We start from the raw sequence: 14,179 nt of genomic DNA on the forward strand, positions 1-14,179 counted from the left end.
AGCAGAACCAGCATTTAGGCAAACTTCAAACGAGGATCACAGCATAGAAAACACAATAGCGTCCACGTACCTGCAACATCGGCACAAACGCGTCTAATTAGATGACAGATGCCCCATAGTGGATGTCCCGTTGTTCGGCTTCCCGTAGCGGCTGTCCGGAGACCGCTCGAATGGCGCCACAAACCGAAACAACCGGATAGCCAGACTTTCGCGTGAATTATCTCAATCCTCTATTGGAACCAACGTATTAAATGGGCACCTCTACCCCCTTCACGCCAAACGGCGCAACCACAGCCTACAACGTCGGCACTCAGCCACGGTTGCGAGTCGTTCGAGAAATGTACGTAGAGGGGGTGGGGCACTGGTTTAGTATCATCCGGGCGCACAGTACGGCGGGCGTTTTGAAATGAGTACAGCGCGGCGACGCCGGAAGCAAACTTTGCCAACATTTATTCTTTTTTCTCTTTTTTGTTGGCTTAACGACCCACTTCCAATCTCACTTCTGCAAAGGAATTTGGCGGCGGTAGTTCGAGCGAGAATGTTTTACCGGGGCCAGTTGGACAGTCAAGTGGCTACAGCTTGTAGGGGACCAGTTCACTATTCTACTCGAACCTTTTCTTGCTAGCAGTCGGTTGCACACTATAGCTCCACCAGAGGTTTTCTTGCTGACCAGAATTAACATTGCACTGGAATCAGTTGGCAGTCTTCCTGACGGCGGAGTTATCGTCGTATGCGCAGCAACATAATTATATCGATCGCGACTGTTCCATCGCATTTTGTGCACCCACAGCGTGAATGCACGAAAAGCAGTTCTCCAACAGAACCCAAAGCTATATGTTCTCAAACAAAACACAGTTGTGACAAATACATTGACTTTGCAAAACCAGCTCTACTCAAGCACAGCATGTAACAATCTGCACGTCATGGTTTTTCGTCAATAAGAGAAGCGTTCAATAAAGACTACCCTTGACCTACTTTTTTCAGCCGAGCGAAAGGCACTGACACACTTCTGGCATCATTTGCACAATAGAAAGTACTACTCTTGTAGAAGTTCACCTCAGGGCCACAATTTGGCAAGGAGGCTATGGACTTGATTTCGCCAATCAACATATACCATCAGGAACTGCTTGCTTTTAAAAAAAAAAACAAAAAAAAACCCACTTTAGATGGAGAGGAAATGAAGTCCAAAGGCACAAGGACCGAGAGCACAGCAAATGCTAATTTAATATTCAGTGAAGATTGTTTCCATTTGTGCAACTTGCAATTTAGTTGTGAGCAGGAGCATTGTGCTGCAAGAGGACAATGCCTTCCTAGAGCATGTCACGCCTGTAAATTTTGATAGCTTCCGTTATTGTTTCGAGCAAGTTGGCATAATACGTTCTTATTATAGCAGTGGTCCCAAAAAACAGTCAATGTCATCTTGCCAGCAGACTCAACCAGCAAGGAGACTTTCTGGTCACAATGACGAAACAATGTTCTATCCTGTGTACTCAGTTTTTGAGATACTTCTGTATTTAGGGCACCTTATTTACAGCTGCAAGTCGGTAAGCCTTGAGAAAAGCAGAAAGAAAACAAGGAACGAACCGGCAAGTGCCCCGACTAAATTTGTTTCCTATTGAAATTAAGTTGTGTGGTTCAATGTCCCCAAACTGCAGAGTAGGTTATGAGAGATGCTGTAGTGGATACCTTCAGATTAATTTTGACCACTTGGGGTTCTCCAACGTAAACCCAAAGCACAATAAACATGCACTTTTTGCATTCTGCCTCCTTTGGAATGGGACCACCACAGCAGCGACTGAGCCGGTGACCTCATGCTTCTTGCATGGGGGGTATTTCTTCTATAGAGCCCAAGTTACTTTTGTCTTGTTAAAGAATTATTTAACTGTTGTGTCAATTTTCCACACTTTTTGAAAGATTTGTTGTGGCGTGCAGCCTCCAAGAAACAAACAAGGAAACATACCTATGCTTCAGTGGCTTCATGCTCTCACCTCCAGTCTTGAGACACCCAAAGCAAAAATGGCTGGTAGAAAAGGGTTCAGTGTTTTTCCATTGCCTGTAGAGATAACATCTAGCAGTCACATGAAATGTACTCCATGCATACGTTGCTGAAATGGGCAAAGGAAAATCTACCTATATTGAAATGGGCTTGTTCAGGCACTGCACAGTAATAGAGGCATGTTGTACTGGCTGGTGCTGTCAACAGACTGCTTCTCTTTCTGGCACCAGCACTACTCTAACGTTGACCCTTGCAGTGTGGTAATACAGTGTTATATTGCTATGCTACGAGTGTGTAATTGCTCTGTAAACATTCTTGCAGTGTTTCTCCCCCTAAACGTGCTGCCTCAAGTGATCCAACAACAAACGGGCCTGCTCAGCCTGGAATCTACTTAGATTCAGTTTAGAGATGAAGCCAGTGGCTTTATAGGCGAAACCTCACTGGCACGTTTGTGGAGCAATTCGATGTTAGCCATTATTGGATCTGCAAGCAAATTTAAATTGACAATCTGACACAGGACTTAACCGATTCTATTTGCCAGTTTGAAGTTAGCTTTAGTATACCACTTGAACTGGAACAAATCGAGCCCCAGTTCAAACTACAATTCAAAGCATTGACTTTGACGAGGCCTCCGGTTTGAGTGATAAGTGTTTTGCAGAGTCCTCACCTCCAAATCCACTGGCAGGCTTGCTTTTGAGGCACTGCTTGCTCAAGAACACCTACCAGCAAAAACAGCAAAGCAGTAAGGAATGGAGCCAGCAACTTAGTAACTAAGTCAGGCCGTAGTGAATAACGCACAATCTGTGCTTGACATGAAATCAAATGTGCTCCCTGCATGCTACCTAAGCGCAGCATTTGCATACAATGCACAAATGTATAATCAGTATAACCTTCTCGATATGTTCTTGTTGATACCAACTATTGTGCTCTGAAATGCTGGTGCTGTTTGCTTCCTGTAGGAGTATGTGTTCCTTTTATTATATTGTTCCAAGTTGTTACGTATGTCTTAAAATGCAAAGACTTTCAATCGATGATGCGATGCATTTCCTCCCTACATTATGGAACATTGCTTCTGCTGTAACTGTGCGGCATTGCTTCCAAAAGGGCTTCAGGGTTTGGATGGGCAAGCAGTTGGAAGGTGCAATGCCAAGGGTCTGCCGAAAAGCTGCAGGAAGCTTGAGAATGCGATGGCACGAAAAGGAGCCCATGTCATCTAATGTAAATATGCATCTTTCAATGATGGTCTGGAGCATCGCAACTACTGAGCTTGTTGGACATGGTCGCTGATCTCGATGTGGCTTGAGACTGCAAAACCGAAGAAGTGGACGAAGGCACAAGTGGTTGCCACACACCCATGCACACTCCTAGATGCTGTCGCGGCCTCCGATACCTTATATTGTCACCAATATATATATATATATATCTTCATGAAAATTTAAAATGGGCCACAGGTGCTAAAAAACAAGCATTCTTTATTGAACATTCGACCCCAACTGACAGATGGAAATCACAAGCTTCGCTGAGTAAAAATGAAGGCTACCACTGCACAAAAAGAAAAATGTGTAACATTCAATCAGACCTTCAGACACTGATAGCGAGCTTTATTTAGCGAGATTTCAACTATTTTTTGGCTTATTAGGCACCACATTTTCCTGGATTGTGAATTTTTTTTTCTCAGTGCTTGCCTGAAAAACACAATGAAGTTCAATTGTACATTTTTACATAATTTGTAGCATGCCATTCAAAAAGTAAACATTTAACAGAATGCTTGTAAACCTAAAAAGACATGTCACAAAAATAAGCTCATGGATCACAATGCTGAGCCTTGTTTTGTCGTTTTTTTATAAATCACAAGAAGCAATCAGACAACGCAATTTGCAATCTCACTTCTTTTTTTCGTACTATTGTTTGCCGACTTCAATCTAATTCAACTTCATGCTTCCATTTTTTCAGGTGAGCCGGCATGTGATTCCTTTTGTAGCACACCGCCTGTGCAAAGTCTTGAACGCAAAAGCTTTGTGGCAACACAGTAACCAAGAGCACTTGAAAATATCAGTTTTTACTGTAACAGTGCATAGAGGAATGAATACATGAACAGCAGTTTCAGGAGAAAAGCTAACTATTGACAAATGTGTCAATAGCCACATGTACCAGCCACCTGTACCACATCAATGCGAAAACAGCAACAACTGCTGGAGCATGTCAGTTGTTTAAATGCACATTATAGTATACACATAGTATCGACAATCAAAAGATGAAATCGACAGCTTGCATAAGGAGCTGCCACACAATCAGAGAGGCCAAAATGGTTTGTAAAGCAACCAGCCTACATAGTTACGCTGAAAGCTTCATGTATATTGCACACATGTCAAGAAAACATAAGCCTAGCGATCACAGTCCTGCCATTTATCACAGTAATGATTATGCATTGAAAAAAAAAAAAGCACTAACACTTTACTAGGGCTACAACTTGCAGTACGGAACAAGCATACAAATCTGAAAAAAAAGAAAAAAAAAACACTGCAAGTAGAAAAAATATGCAGATCCTACACACCATAGTAATCGATGTAAGCAAAGCTTTCTATGGCGTTTGCTTTGATTGACGATAATTTGCAATGATGTTGATGCTGAATGTTTAATTTCTCCAGTGTTTAATCTTAGTTTTATACGAGGGTGGTGAGTTGATGTTAAATGTTTCCTTGAGCGCACCACTGCCATTTGTCTGCATAGTACACAGAACACAAAGGGAGACATTTGCTTGAAGCGTTCTTGTGCACACCTGTTCATAATTTCTGAGAGGGTTGGACATTATCATTGCCTCACATGGCACATCACATCGTGGCAGAGGTGTTAAAGTTTAATTGAATTGTGGGGCTGTACGAGCCAAAACTATGGTCGGATTATGAGGCACGCCATAGGGTTGGACTTCAGATTAATTTTGACACCCTGGTTCTCTTTCATGTGCACCTAAACCTAAGTATACCAGTGTTTTTGTATTTCGCTCCTGTCAAAACATGGCTGTCAAGGTCGGGATTGAATCTGCTACTTCGAGCAATGCCATAGGCATAAAGCTACTGCCGCAGGCACAGAAGTGTTGATTTGACATGCGATGGCTTCCGTAGTACTGCCTAGACCTTAGGTGTTTCAATGCGCTTTGCGTCTACATGCCCTGCGTCAGTTGTCCGCTTGAGAAATTTGCATTATGTTTATTTTTCAGAAATAGAAGAAGTGAACCGTACCGTACCGTACCTTCAGATTGCCCGCAACCCCTGTGTCCTTGCTTTTTTGTGCCATCTATTCTCCCTCCCACCCTCTTCCCCTCCTGTACGGAAACTGTGAGAGTGGCAAAGCTGTTATTCACTTGTTTTGAGACTGCATCCTCACCCAGTTCTATCTACATCCCCTCTGGACTTGCACGCTAGCAGGAAAGTAAGTGCTGCAGTTTCTTCAATGCTTCTGAGGGGGGGTCATGATAATTACAGCTGTAAAGAGGCTGATGTGGTTACGCCAGGGGAGCTCCAGAGTGCACTGTGCACATTACACGTGAGGGAATGGTCCAAACGAGTTTCTCATGTCAACTTTCCTTTCTGCCACGCTCCTGCCATGTATGTACACCCTCTGAACTACCCCCCCAATGCGGCGTGCCAGACAACAGCAGCACATAGTTGAAGGAAGATAGAAAGAAAGCTTCGCTTTAAAACTGCCTTTTCTCCTGGAACACCTGGAATGCAACTAGCCAACTAACAGTTGTAAGTGCATCATGAGAGTGACAAAGAAAGGAGTGAGTTGTCTTTGGTGTTTTAGACCTTGGCACAATTGTGATCATATCTTCCGACATAAACGGCCCCATAAACCAGTTTTTTTTATTGAGGTAAGTATAGAACATAACATTTCTGGCATATAGAAACTTCCCAAGTTAGTATAAACAAATTCCTTGAATGAGGGTTGGTTTACCATGGAAACTCCGTTCAAAAAAGTGCTACATTAAAAAGAGGCCAATTTATACACAGATCATTGATTATGAAGTCGCACACAGTAAACAGCTGTTTCACTGTCTCTCCCAATCATATACATAACCATGCGAAGAGCTAAAGGCGTAGTGCTACATTGTACTGGAACACTGCACCACAGTAATCTCAATGCCTTCCTTTATATGCTTTGTCAAACTACTTTTCAATCCTTAATTACCGGTAGCTTAAAGCACAAAAAATTTTTCAAGCAATTTCTACTGACAACGCATTTGTAATGTATCTTCTCATCCTGTGCATAACTGCATATGGGGAACAGTTGCTGCAAGGCTGTCCTTTTCTTTCTTTCAGACTTTTTTACCCCTTCCCCATGCTGTTTACCCGCTCCTTTCTCAGTTCCTTAGTGTTGAAAACTTCCTCAGCAATGTCTTGTCACATCTTCTTAGGCTGATTTCCTCCCACCACAAGAGTCATTGTGGCCTTCTTGTTGATACAGCTCACTCGACTTTTCTAATCGGGTTGCCAATCCTCTTGAAAATTTGCTGCAATGTCCACAATATTACTGTTTTTTAGGTTTCGTCATTCATTCTCGGTTTGCACATTCACATTCATGCCTCAGCATCCCGCTTTCAGCCCCCACCTTACATCTTTCTAATGATGTATACTTCTCCATTGGACTGGCTTGCCACTGCATGTCTATAATGCAACTGCCAGTGCCTCAACACTTGCTACAATGGAAATGGAATAGACTGAACCCCTTTCATCTTCCTCAGCCAATCAGTTCACAATGCCAAGGCCTGTCTTCACGGGGAGTAAAGTCAAAATAAATAATCACAACTGCAAACAGGTACTACTGCGAAATGCTACCACTGGTGCCACTTGCTTCAATTACTCGAAACTGCAGATTACTGGAACAATCTTTCTTGCACAGCTCTGCAGCAATATAATTTTAATGCAGAGGAATTTGTTGGCCAGAGCTACACTTTGTCAATAAGAAGTATTTTTCTTGGCAACATTTAATGTGGTATGCCCAAGCCTGTTTCTCAGACACAGATGCCACAAGCTAGCTGAACCTTATGCTTCCTGATCTTATCTAACGCTGAGACTTCTGTTTACATCTTGTATGGCAATACCACTTTTTTTTTAAGAAGCCAAACTGATCACAGGCTTGTCTTGTATCACAGTTATACCTAACGTACACATTAAATAAAGACAGGTATGACATTAGGATACCATATTTGATTATAAGGCAGTAATGATTATAAGGCAAGGATGCCAGTTGAAAGACTTCAGAAAAAAAAAAAAAAACTTGCAAAGGGCCTCTAAACAACCCCGAGGTTGAATATCTGTTACACAGTGGCAGTTGAGTACGAATCTAAGTGAACATGCACAAGGATTTTTTTTTGAATGATGCCATAAAAGCAGAGTTAAGGCATTTGATAATCAAGAATGTGGCCACCGCTCGTTTCTCCCTCTACTTTGCGTCTTTCCCCTCGGGTGTTCTCTTTGCCTCACCATCTACTCCTCTGGACATTACAACATTACGAACGTCACATTCATGCTTTCTCTCTTTTCCTCGTTTTAAAACACCATCCACATCCGGTTACCACGACTGCGCTTTTCGGGTACCTGCTGCCGCTGCCATGCCGGCCTGTGCCCCGTGCTTCTATGAAGCAGTGCTGCAATGGACCCTGTGTTGTGAATGATATGCGATCACTGCTCATTTTGTTTACAATGCATTGTTAGAGGCCAGACAACACACCACACAAAGAGAAAAAAGAAAGTGCGAGCAAATAGAGGAGGCTACACTGCTTGACAGTGCTTTTCCAGACCTGCAACATGACACCGTACCACTGTGTTTCAGAGATTTGCCATTGCTATTTGCAGCGTGTACATCACTGGCACCTCCTAGAAAAAAACAAATGCTGAAGCAATGCGTCAGTGCAGAAAACGACTTGCATTGTGTTTCCTAACTTGTTTTTTTTTTGTTTGTTACTTTTGTAATCTGTGTAAAACATGAGTGATGAGGAAGTGCAAATCACAAATAAAAACATGCAATATGTGTGCATCAAGCAAGCAACACAACTAGGAAGAGCAGGTGTGCAACTGCATAACTGCATAGATGCACGCTAGCTGATGAACCCGTAGTCGTACGTTCTTGTAGGTCTACCAATTGACAGTGTTTACACTGTTGACATCCCCTGGAGCACCCTGTTGATATCACAATGCACAGAGAGGCACCAGAAGGACCAGGTGAGCAGCATGAATTTGCTTTTTGAATTTGTGGCGTCCCTGTGCCAAGTTCACCAAGACATTCTATACACGATGCGAGTATTTATTTGAAATGCACCAAAAAATGTTAAGAGGTTGTTTAGGGGCCCACTAAGTACGCACACTAATATAAGGCAATATAGGGTAGCCGATGAATTATTGAGACTCAGCGGGGATTGCTTGAAATGCTGAATTACTGACACAGCCAAAACACAATATGGTAGCCATGAAGTAAGGGGGACGGACTTCAACACGCAGAGTGTGAAGTATATGCAAATTATGCCTTTAGGTATGGCTTCACGGTAGCGTGAATTCTACCTTATAATGCGGCTTCATGGCATCACGGCATGCATCGCGACAAAGCTACACTATAAAACGAAATTTTCGCTTTCATGAAGCAGCACCTAAAGGCAAGGTAACGTATAAGGTGGGGGGCGACTTCTAGGCCAAAAATTCTGGAAAGAAAGCTCACCTTATATTCGAATAAATATGCGATATCATTTGCACGAAAGCATGCATGAATGTTAATTGCTTATTTGAACGTCATCAGCCCGAATATATTGTCACGGATGCTTTGTCATCTTTTTATCTTTTTTGCTTTTGGAGCATTATTGCTGTTTGTCTGCTGATGTGTGAGATGTCTGCATATTATCAGGTTATTATATTACAAGTGTTGCTAGCATGGTCAGTCAGTTGTTATCACATGTACATGATGCACATAGCATACTGTTGAGTGGTAGTAATGACCACCTGGTTGTTCGAAAGCGCTAATTGATGTCTGGCTGATCAATAACCACATACGAGGGTTGTTTGATAAGTATGGTAAAAATACAAGCAATGGCACTACAATTCTCTTTTCTTCTAGGTGGCACGCGAGAAGCACCCTTCATATGACAGCAGAACTTGTTTATGCTGGTACCGACAGTTAGTAAGCTTCTGACAGCCATTGGCACTGAGCTATGTGGCAATTCCTGCCAAAGTGGAAAAAGGTGAATTTTGAGCGGTGATCAAGCATTTTTTTATTTGAAACCCTGGACGGTTGTTCAAATTAAAGTCGTGTTCAGTGAAGCTCATGTAGCCTTTGCACCATCACTGAAGACCTTTTACTACTGGATGAATGAATTCAAATGTGACAAACTTCGACGTGAGATGAAGCACGTCCTGGGCATCCAGTGGAGGTCACCACGGCGAAAATGGCATTGCAAATTCATGGAACTGTCATGGAAGACCGCCGAGTGAAGGTACATGAGATAGCTGAAATTGGAGGCATCTCGGCAGAGCGAGTTCACAATATTCTTCACGAGAAACTGCAGATGAAGAGGGTCTGTGCACATTGTGTTAGCGGAATCAGAAGCCAAGGCTGGCAACATAGGGAGAGATGGCGGCCGCGAAGAAAGGCAGTCGTCACGCTGTTGTGAACTCTTTTTTCTTTCATTTATCTATTAAAGAGTGCCCTTCTTTAAAAAATTGTGTGTCTGCGAAGAAATTCCAAACATCTCAGAAGTGGTATACACCAAAACCTTCGTGGCGAAGCGATCCTGGAAGATGATGTCATGGGATTGCGCCAACGGTGATGCTCACTGACTTTTCAATGGACACTGCATTGGTGCCGTCTTCGGGAGGTACTGACCGTAAAAGGGACCCTTTGTGTTGCCTTGAAAACGTGTGAGTGGACGCTCTGTGTGAAGTCTGTAAGCCTAGATGCTTAGCTGGAGGCGAAAAACTGTGCGTATGCTTAGGGAGATGCCTAGACAATACCGAAGATGGCAGACGGCGGCGAAACCCACGAAATGATGCAAGCTCTGCTGGAGTGAAACCTTTGGTTACTGGGGCTCTTTCAGAGGAAACCGGAAGCGTTACACATTATGCCAGACCTGAACAAAGCTATTGATTTCAACAGCGACGGCTAATCCCATGAAGCCAGAGCGTAGCTAAAGAGTATCGACTCTATGGCGGTCCTGCACGGCTGGACGGACAGCTTCAGACTAGAAAACGCCAGGCTTCACATGAAGGAACCTGCTCAATTTTGGCTTTAGGCTCGTGTCGATGACCTCACTACGTGGGAGGACTTCAAGATTGCCTTCAAAATGATATTTGTGGGCCAGACAAGCATGGAAGCAAATGGAAGCAAATGCACGAAAGAGTCCAGATGAAGGGAGAGTCCATCACAGCATACTTCCTCGAAAAGACCTTGTTATGCAAGATACCAAGGAACAAGTTTTGGAGAGCTGCGGTTTAGAGACATGCATCTCTATAACAGCGAAGGAACACAAGGACGAGGATGAATTGCTGGCAGACTTGTGAAGACTGGAGCGAATAAGCAAAGCTAGAATGCAAAAGTCACCCGGGGCCAAGCTATAAAATGGTAATCCAGGTGCCACGACACCTCGTGCCAAGCCTCCGACCTCAAGATCTTGGACTGCTGCGCCTCCACCTGAGCAAGTGATCACAAATGCATGTGTCAAAGACCGTGGCCTCCGCGATCAGCTCCAGCAGCGCGCCGTTGCTCAGGCCAACCCATTCGGCGCGTAGCGCAGCGGAGAAGTGTAATTATGCTAACTCCGTAACACGCCGCGAGGTGGCGACCTTAGCCCAAGGCTCAAGTGACGCTCGCCTGGCCGGCACTGCCTGAGATTTCAGTGGCGATATCAACCCTTTTGGCACGTTGTCACGCAGAACAGTGAATACGAAGTCAATTTCTTTCGACTCCTTCTTGCAGCTACAAAGAAGGAGAGGTACGTTTTTAAACAGTTACGGATTGCTTTTGCATGCAGCGTTAGTGGTCGTCTAAAAGCCGACTGGGGCAACCGAGGCTTTTACCGCGCAACATTTCGTCCAGATTGCATGCATCGTGCTGAATGTTCTTTTTTATTGCAAAAGTTGCCGCGCTGTATGACAAAACTCAGGTATGCTTTTTGTGCCTTTCACTCGATTTTTAAAGTAGCTGCCCAGTACTTTGCTGCCCAGTAATGTGCCCAGTACTGTGCTGTTGCGCAGCCGGAACATCAAGTCCTCCGAACTTCATGTTCCGGCTGAAGCAACAGCACAGGCAACCACGCATGACTCAATCGAGACAGCACAAGTTGCCCCAGCCAGGTATATCTTGCATCAAATGTTTCTCAAGAGCTTACGCTTGGCTGCCTCGCTGGACTACTAGTACTGTTCTTTTGCAGCCAACAGCGATTTGTCTGATACATATATTTGGCTGATATGAATAGTGTGCATATTTTTGTTTCAGGTTCACGGGAACTGAAGATTTTGTGATGCACATTGACGAGCTCTTCACATCCTTGAAAGCGATGCCTCGTAAGTGCACACTCGTTCACCTATTCCACCCATGTGAAGTGCCACAAAAAAGCGATCATTTTGCGTTATGTCAAGGCTATAACAACTGAGTGGTATCAATGCCCGAAATTTGACAATTTTGAGGGAATGCACGTTGAGTGGCGACATGATAAATGTCGTATTTGGTTTATGCACAAGTTTTGTCTCTACATGCTGTCTAAAATTTGCTCTGCGGAACTTTTTTATAGGTTAGTGCCAAAAGCTGTTTTTTTTTTTTTTGTGCTCTCACAAATGGGAATACATTGCAGAACGTCTAGCTCCATATACTAATATGGGTATGCTCTATTTCAGTGCAGCGGCCCCCATCAACCATAGCAAATGCCAGCATTGCTTATATAGCAGGGTTCGTGGCGAGAGCAGCTGAGGAGCGGAGAACATGCAGCTTCTGCCCTCCCCTCCACCAGTCGGATGGACCCAGCCCCGTGCTGATGGGGCTTATTGACCTGCAATCAAGGGGTGGGCTAACATTCCCAAAGTCAGTATTTGTCATGGTCCTTGTGACCGTTAAGAAGGCTGTTGACATTGCCCTGCCGCACATAAAAAAGAGCAACGTGCGTCAGCAGCTGGCTGAACTGTTATTGCCTCGACTAGAGCAGTGACCCATTTTCGTTTGGCCAGCAAGGGATGACCACGCCGCACGCACACTATTTGTAGTGTTTGATAAGTTCATGAGGTCACTCTTAGCCAACGTCGGGGCTACTGTGACAGACAGGGCTCCTTACTGCAAAAAGCTGGCCTGCAAGCCACTGCACAGGAAAGTGTTCTGTGTTTAAAATAAACACAATGTAAAAACAGATGCCGAACAATATGGCTCCAATTTTGTCTTTGTAAATAAAATGTTATTTATCCTCAAATGGTTTTATCTGTCCTCCTGCCAAGCTGTAGCTTCGGCGCTTTAAACCCTCTTTTTTGCTTGCCGTGCATGCAAGAAAAAAAAACGAGACTAAATTCGCCTCAGTTCCAACCATACACAACGTAAAAAAACCTTCAGGCTTTTGTTTATTTGGGGATACTGCTAGCCTCTTTCGAGGCTGTAGCAGGATTGGGGTATAATATGATACATTTGAACACATCACAAAAGAGCCATCCACAAAAAGGAAGCCCAACATTTGAGTGGGACAATGCATTCAGTGGCATCTGCAAGCTTTGAAAGCTAAATATATTACACGCATGCAAGTACAAATCACATTTGTACCATTTCTAGAGGAAAACTGACAACTCCTTGACCTCTATATATCAAAAGTAATTTCAGGTTCTAAGCTAATATGTAAAAGAACTACAGAATTGAAATAATCCTCTCCGCTCAACTGTAAAATGTTCCATGTTTTGAAACCATGCACGGCTACAGAAATAAAGAAAATTGCCTGCGTGTTGTGAAACGAATGCTCTCATGACGATCTGCCTCACCCCGGTCCTAAGTCTGCGTCATAATTTAAAAAAGCAATTGCCTAATTGCAGCAGTCAGCTACTTGTGCTGTGCGATAATTTTCTAGTGCGCGTCGCACACAGACTGCGAAAACTGCGCTTTCGTCCTCTGCGCCCGTCCGCATCAGGGAAAGCGAGCCTTGGGTCGCGCGCGCCACGGTGCGGCGAGAGGAGCAGTCACACCGCTTTCTCTGATTACGCTCTCTCCGTGTGAATGGAATGGCTGGAGCAATGGCGTGCTGCCGGAGCTGATCATGGAGGCCATGCACAGACCAAGCAAGTGGTGGGGGACCATCAAAGAAAACGCCACAGCCGCCCAAGCGTGATCAAGTGGATTGAAAATGCTACAGCTGCGGAAGGTATGGGCACATAGCGAGAGACTGTTAAAAAACAAACCCTGTTGGTAACTTCATGATGAATGGGAATCCAACAATCAACAACATACAAGATTGCAAAATCTTTCATGAAGCTTCACATTTTAACGTATACCGATGCGACCGCACTGCGGCTCGAGGTGGGGGCGTACTACTTGTGGTTTCAAATGATATTCCTTCATCGAGCATATCGGTTAGCACATGCCTCGAAATCATCTGGGCATCAGTAAAAATTGACGATCGCAAACTCATTTTAGGCGTGTGCTATAGACCCCCTTCTTTCTCTTCCTGTTTTTTAAGTGAACTGCAAGACGTCCTTAATACGATTTGCGCTCGATTTCCTACGTCACCTGTCATACTTTTAGGGGATTTCAACTTCCCTAATATAATATGGAATACGAACCCTCCCACTTTAACTCCATCCTCAACCAAATCACAAGAATTTTTAGATATGTGTTCTGCCTTTTCGTCAACCCAAATTGTTTCTGAGCCAACCAGATTATCTGCTACTGCACCACACACACTTGACTTTATTCTAACAACTACCCCTGATCTTCTCTCTGATGTTACTTGCTATCCTGGAATTAGTGACCACTTACTGCTAAACTTTCACATCGAAACAACCGCACTGAAATGCTCAAAATAACGCAAAACTATTCTTGACTACAACAGAGCAAATTTTGATGCAATCAATACTGAACTTCATGCATTCATAGATGTCTTCTTGCATAACTTCGACACTAACTCAGTACGATCTAATTGGGATGCATTTGAAGCTAAAGCGCACGAACTAATAAAAA

General features: G+C 43.8%; 2 protein-coding genes and 1 pseudogene across 17 annotated transcripts in view; 1 reads left to right on the forward strand and 2 right to left on the reverse strand.

The window, feature by feature from the left end:
• Ipp (inositol polyphosphate 1-phosphatase) overlaps window positions 1–1,129 on the reverse strand; it is a 33,856-nt gene extending 32,727 nt beyond the window's left edge. For both annotated transcript variants that reach the window (XM_075681469.1, XM_075681470.1), the window contains exon 1: window positions 71–1,129. The gene's annotated coding sequence lies outside the window, so the exon portion shown is untranslated. The remainder of the gene's footprint in view (window positions 1–70) is intronic.
• A 2,319-nt stretch (window positions 1,130–3,448) lies between these two features.
• Window positions 3,449–14,179, reverse strand: part of LOC142572384 (uncharacterized) — a 113,812-nt gene continuing 103,081 nt past the window's right edge. For 11 of the 15 annotated variants that reach the window (XR_012826072.1, XR_012826073.1, XR_012826069.1 and 8 more), the window contains one exon: window positions 3,449–6,506. The gene's annotated coding sequence lies outside the window, so the exon portion shown is untranslated. Of the gene's footprint in view, window positions 7,656–14,179 lie in introns of all 15 variants that reach the window. The other 4 variants (XR_012826071.1, XR_012826064.1, XR_012826063.1 and 1 more) reach the window with 2 other exon arrangements.
• Window positions 8,190–12,353, forward strand: LOC142570379 (uncharacterized; annotated as a pseudogene).

This window comes from Dermacentor variabilis, chromosome 2, assembly GCF_050947875.1.
Source record: "Dermacentor variabilis isolate Ectoservices chromosome 2, ASM5094787v1, whole genome shotgun sequence".
NCBI lineage: Eukaryota > Metazoa > Arthropoda > Arachnida > Ixodida > Ixodidae > Dermacentor > Dermacentor variabilis.